This window comes from Myodes glareolus, chromosome 13 (genome assembly GCF_982192425.1).
Source record: "Myodes glareolus chromosome 13, mMyoGla1.1, whole genome shotgun sequence".
NCBI classification, from domain to species: domain Eukaryota; kingdom Metazoa; phylum Chordata; class Mammalia; order Rodentia; family Cricetidae; genus Myodes; species Myodes glareolus.
In genome coordinates this window covers 70,426,474-70,432,473 of record NC_142038.1, presented here as the reverse complement: position 1 = coordinate 70,432,473, position 6,000 = coordinate 70,426,474, and positions in this window count along the sequence as shown.

Sequence of the window (6,000 nt, the reverse complement as noted above, 5' to 3'; positions counted from 1 at the left end):
AACTGTTGCTGGCAGACAGCCCTTGGTGGTCAGCTTTCTCCCAGGCTTGCCTCCAAAGGTCAAAAACAATCTTAAAAACTGTATGTGTCCAGAGGTTGGTGAACACGAAGCTATCAGGCAGTGCCTTCTTGACCTCCATTTGATATAAAGCTAAAGGGCACTGTAGCTTTATGTAGCTTTATAGCTACCTGATGTGTCAACTCAAAAGCACTTTGTGACAGTCAATGGCAAGACTTCATCTATTATGGGCTAATCCAGCTCCTTTCTTCTTTGATAAACTTTCGGTATGCTGGTCTACTTCTCTACGTGTTTCCTTTGGAACCCACTCCCAGTAGGCTCTTAATTAATGTCCTTCCAGACAGTGACCAGAAGACTCATACAAGAACCTCTCAACATTTTTAGGCAAATTCCAATCACTTCTTTATAGTGGTTTTTGTTGTTGTTGTTGTTAATTCTTTTACTCTTTGGGGGTCCACCACCCAGTTCCCAATCAAATACAGATACTTATTCTCGTTTATGAATGCCCAGCCTTAGCTTGGCTTATTTCTAGCCAGCTTGTCTTAATTTAAGTTATCCCATCTACCTTTTGACTCTGTGCTTTTACCCTTTTCTATTTTCGTATATCTTTTCCTTTCTTCTTATTCTGTGTCTGGCTGTTTGACTGGATGGTTGGCCCCTAGCCTCCTCTTCCTTTTCTCAGTCCCCTCTCTTTATCTTTTCCTCCATCTATTTATTCTTTCTGCCTGGCAGTCCTGCCTATCCTTCTCCTGCCTAGTTATTGGAGTTTCAGCACTTTATTAGACCAATTGGGTGTTTTAAACAGGCAAAGTAACACAGTTCACAGAGTTAAACAAATGAAACATAAATGAATGCAAGACATCTTTAATATTCCATAACATTTCTTCTTGTTAGGATTTGAGAATCACTAAAGAAAGGCCCCAGACTTAGAGAGTATGTAAACACAAAGAATATTTATTCTTATAAATTGCAATTCTTATAAATAACATTCGAGGATTGATTATCAACAGAAAATGGCGGTGATGACCTGGACAAAAAAGCACAGTGCTTTTTAAAAGGGAACTTGGGAAATTCTAGAGAGATGAGTAATCTGTATTCTAATTGGGCAGACAAAGAGAAGTTACAGGGGACGCATGTTGGTTGGACAGGGCCAGCAACAGTCCCATCCATTATGGACCTTTGTCTTACATTGTCAGCAGCAGTCGTATCCTATAACTTTGGGTCTCCCAGTGTTATAAAGTCAGGTTTTTTAAATGGTTTGATTGATTGGTTAAACTTGGCTGGGGAATTCCTGGACACAAGGATAATGTCCACAAGGATAATGTTCCTTGTCTAAAATGGGGTCATATTCTGACCCCAACATTTTCTTGAAAAATTTTGCTTTGCAGGTTTAGTTAATTAGACAGTGGTCTTAGCATGGAAGCCAGGTGTCAGTATTTCCAAAATATCTGCAGAAGTTCTCATTCATGTAGGTTTGAGGAACTAGTGGTTAACAAACTTGACCATTCTTTATTGTGTCCTTCTACCATCCTTGGCGCCTTTGTCTATAAAGTATCTTTGCTACCTCTTGGAGTTCATTCTTATCCTCTACTGCTTATCACAGGAGTCACGGTTTTCCACTTTCAGTCGTTAACTGACTTCAGATCTCTTGAGTGTGGTTACTATTTGTCATCATTGAGACTGCTGTGATTTGAATTTCTAAAAAATGACATGTTTCCTGAAGGGCTAGTTAAATTAGCATGTGGCACAGCGATAGAAGAATCAACTTAGGAAACAGAAAGAGCAAAACATGGCATCCTGCAAAGGGCACAAGAGCTGACAACACTGTTCAATAATTCTATCCCTTGACTAAAATGTTACAATTACAACAAATCTTTCATTTATTTTTATCATCATCATCATTATTATTATTATCATTATTATTTGTATGGAGCACTTGGTGTGTGACAATTCTGTATTCTGTCAATTGTGTTTTAAATAAACACTGATTAGCCAGTAGCCAGGCAGGAAGTATAGACAGGACAACCAGACAGGAAGTAGAGGCGGGGCAATGAGAACAGGAGAATTCTGGGAAGAGGGAAGCTCCTTCCGCAGTCCTGTCCATATACCAAGGGAAGATGTGACCTGCCCTGCTAAAAAAGATACTGAGCCATGTGGCTAATGCAGATAAGAATAATGGACTAATATAAGTTATAAGGGCTAATATGAAGCCTGAGTTAATGGGCCAATCAGTTTATAATTTATGTAGACCTGTGTGATTTTCTTTGAGATTTACGGGCTGTGGGAACCGGGCAGGACAGAAACCCCAACAAGCAGGCCACCCATGTTACAGAGCGTGTGGGTAGCATGCACATGCCATGGCACTCATGTGAAGGTCAGAAAACGAGCTTGGGAGTGGGCTCTCTCTTTCCATCATGGGTCCTAGGTATCAGAATTGTACAGTGGACACTTTCATCCCGAGTCAACTTAACAGACTTAAAATATATTATTTGAGGAATAAAGTGAACAAGCAAAGACAAATAGACAGAAAAAGAGCTCCATCCCTGTCCTCTCTCGAGGCTGTGGCAATTCTATTCTCTGATATAGCTAAATAGGAGCTTTCAGGACATGAGACACACATGGCTGAGGCCTCAATTTGTAGGGCACCATTTTAAGGAAACACATACTGAATTTTTCTGATTCAGTAATACTTAAACCCTAAGATTTATTTAGTACTTCTGGGTTTATAATGTATCTTCATATCAATTATTTTATTTCATTGTGTTACTTAGGCTGAATGACTCACTAAAGTGGGAAGTACTGTTATTATAATATAACTAACAAAGATTTTTGATGTATTTGTTCTATGGTCAGTATATCAAATCATTAAACTTTAATGCTACATGATGACTCGTTTTTTAAAAGATTCCTATGCACACAGTCAAAGGGCTTAAGAAGAATGGTGCTATTAAAAATGGAAATATTAGAAAGCAGATATAGAATCAGGTGAGCCTGGCTAAAATGGATGATTTTAGCAGAGTTATTAAATCTGCATTTTGAACGTGCAAGCCCATATAGAAAATCTTCAAAGTAATGAAGCTCGGTTTCTTTAGGATCTATCATTTCCAGGCAATTTAATCAATCTTTAGCATTTTATGCTTCCAGGTTTCCTGTATAGACTTGGATTTTCTTCCAAAGCTGGCAATTAATGGAGCGAAGATGATCAGAGTGGAAGGTTTCTGGTCACTGGGGCCGGGACTCATGCGCAGAATTACTCTAATTAACCTCACTCAGAAGGGCAAATTCTTTAGAACACATTGATGCTGTTTTTAATAATGGCATATGTTTGAAATATTTTTCCTTGAAATTTTTCATTTTAAAGAGTTATTTCTCTCTCGTGTGTCTGTGTGTGAATGTATGTGTGCTAGTGCGCACATCCGTTTCTGTGTGCAAATGTATATGCAAGTTAGTGTGTACTTCTGTGTTTGTGTCTGAGTGTGAATGTATATGTACATTAGTGTGCAAATCTGTGTCTGTGTGAATGTATATGCATGTTAGTGTGTACATCTGTGTGTGTGAATTAAATTCATATAGTGTGCACATCTGGGTGTGTGTGTGCCCAGAGTGCTGCTCTACTCCTCTCCGCCTGTTCCCTTGAGTCATGGTCTCATCCTGAATTTGGGGTACACATTCTCTCAGCTAGGCTGCTAGTTAGAAATCTACCTATTTCTCCCCGAGAGTTGCCTAACAAGCCTGGAACCCCTGGCTTGTTATGCAGTTTCTATGACTTAAACCTATAATTCTAAGGATTGTGTAGCAGGCACTTTTACCAACTGGGCCATCCTTCAGAGGTCTTCATATTGAGGAGTGTCACATATAGCATGGGCTGGCCTCAAACTTGCCTCTACAGTTAAGGCTTTTTCCCTTATTCTCTTTTCTCTATTTCCCAGTGTTGGAATCACAAGAGTGTGCAGCCACACCCAGATTCAGGAATTTGTTTTACAGTATTAATGGCTGCCTATTTGAATAATGAAACCACTGCTTTGTTAACTTAAAAAATGATTTCAAGAAAAGGGTTAAGAAGTAGTCATTGGCAACCATACCTCTAATTTCAAAATTTGGGAGGCTGAGAATTGCTTCAGTGGCTAAGACAAGATCTTAAGAGTCTAGGGAACTTGAGCTACATCATGAGACATTGTCTGAGCAGAGGTCACATGTCTTTAACTCCAGCACTCAGGAGTCAGGGGCAGGTGGATCTCTGCGTTTGAGGCCAGTCTGGTCTACAGAGGAAGTTCCAGGACAGCCAGGGATACTCAGAGAAACCATGTTTCAGAAACCTAAATAAATAAATATTAAAATAACTCATGAAACAAGAAAATACTATGAGTTTCAACAAGCACTAAATATAGAAAGCATTTAACATGAAAATAAGCTACACTTGGGGATATTGCTTCCTTCTTGACCCTGAATATCAGTTAACATTATGAAAAGTCTTTTCCTAAGAATAATGAAAAGAACTAAAGAGAACACAAAAATGAGATGCTTAGTAAAACTCTATGCTATGAAAATATATAGAATTTGATGGGAGTAAATGACATTGTTATTTTTCTACAACTTAATAAAACCTGAAATATAATTTGTTGTAGTACTTGACAAAATTTCTGAAATTCATGTACAAGAAAAATTCAGAAAAAATATAGAACAGTTTTATTGACAAAAACAGCAAGGGAATGATTTATCAAAATAACACGTTAGAATCATCCAGCACTGTGCAGAAAATCTGTGAACCAATGAAACAGACTCAAAGACCAAGAAGGAGATGTTTAGGATAAAGAATCTATGTCACATGACTGGGACACGGTTCAAATTTTTAACAAATGATGTCTGAATATCAGACCTTACATTTTGGCATGTTGTTCAGAAGCTGACTACTAGAATCATGATTCTGGATGAATGAAAGTGCTAAATGTCACTGGGGAAAAAAATCTCAGAAATCTCCCTTTAAAATATAACAAACTCTTTAAAAAAATCATGAAAAATTTTTGAGCTATAAAAGCATGGTAGTGACCTCAAAAGATTAGCAAAATACTAAGAACGCAAGCATGTGAAGAACTTCTGCCAGTTCGGGAGTGGGGAAGCAACAAAGTCCACAGGGGAATGGAAACAAATGAAGGAACACAGATGACTTGTCCATGCAGAGAAAGAACAGGCAGCTCCCGCCAGGCTTCAGCGGGATCTCCTGATGACCATGGGAATGGAAAACTTCTGAATTATTTTTATTTGTTGTTCGTGTGTGTGTGTGCTATACATGTAGAGGTCACAGGATGATGTTCGTGTGCTTGTGCATGTGTGTATGCTGTACGTGTAGAGGTCACAGGACGACATGTGTATGCATGTGTGTGTGCATGCCTGCTGTATACGTAGAGGTCACAGGATGACATGTGTATGCATGTGTGTGCATGCATGCTGTATATGGAGAGGCCACAGGATGACATGTGTATGCATGCATGCTGTACGTGTAGAGGTCACTGGATGACATTTGTATGCATTGTGTGTGTGCATGCCTGCTGTACATGTAGAGGTCACAGGATGACTCTATGGAGCTAGTTCTCTCCTTCCATGAAAGAGTTCTGGAGATCTGACTCTGGGTGCTGTCAGCAAAGACTGCTTGCTGCTGGGCTATCTCACTAGTCCCCTCATGCCAACCTTTAAGGGCATAACATTCAGATGGCTCCACATGAGGGGAAGTGATCCACGTCATCCATTGTGATGCTATGAATTAGTGTTATCTTTAAATAGGCAGTCTGTTGCTCTTGGTGAAATTTATAGCACACATGATTTTATCTCAGAAAGTGACCATTACCAGGGAGATCCTTCTGAAACCGTAAGTGTACTCACTGTTCCCACTGTAGCCAGACCCAAGTTCCCAAGGATGGCCAAGATGAGTTTGCTTCTGTAGAGGGTCTGAACATCACACTCACGAACAGAATTTTCAAGGCTATA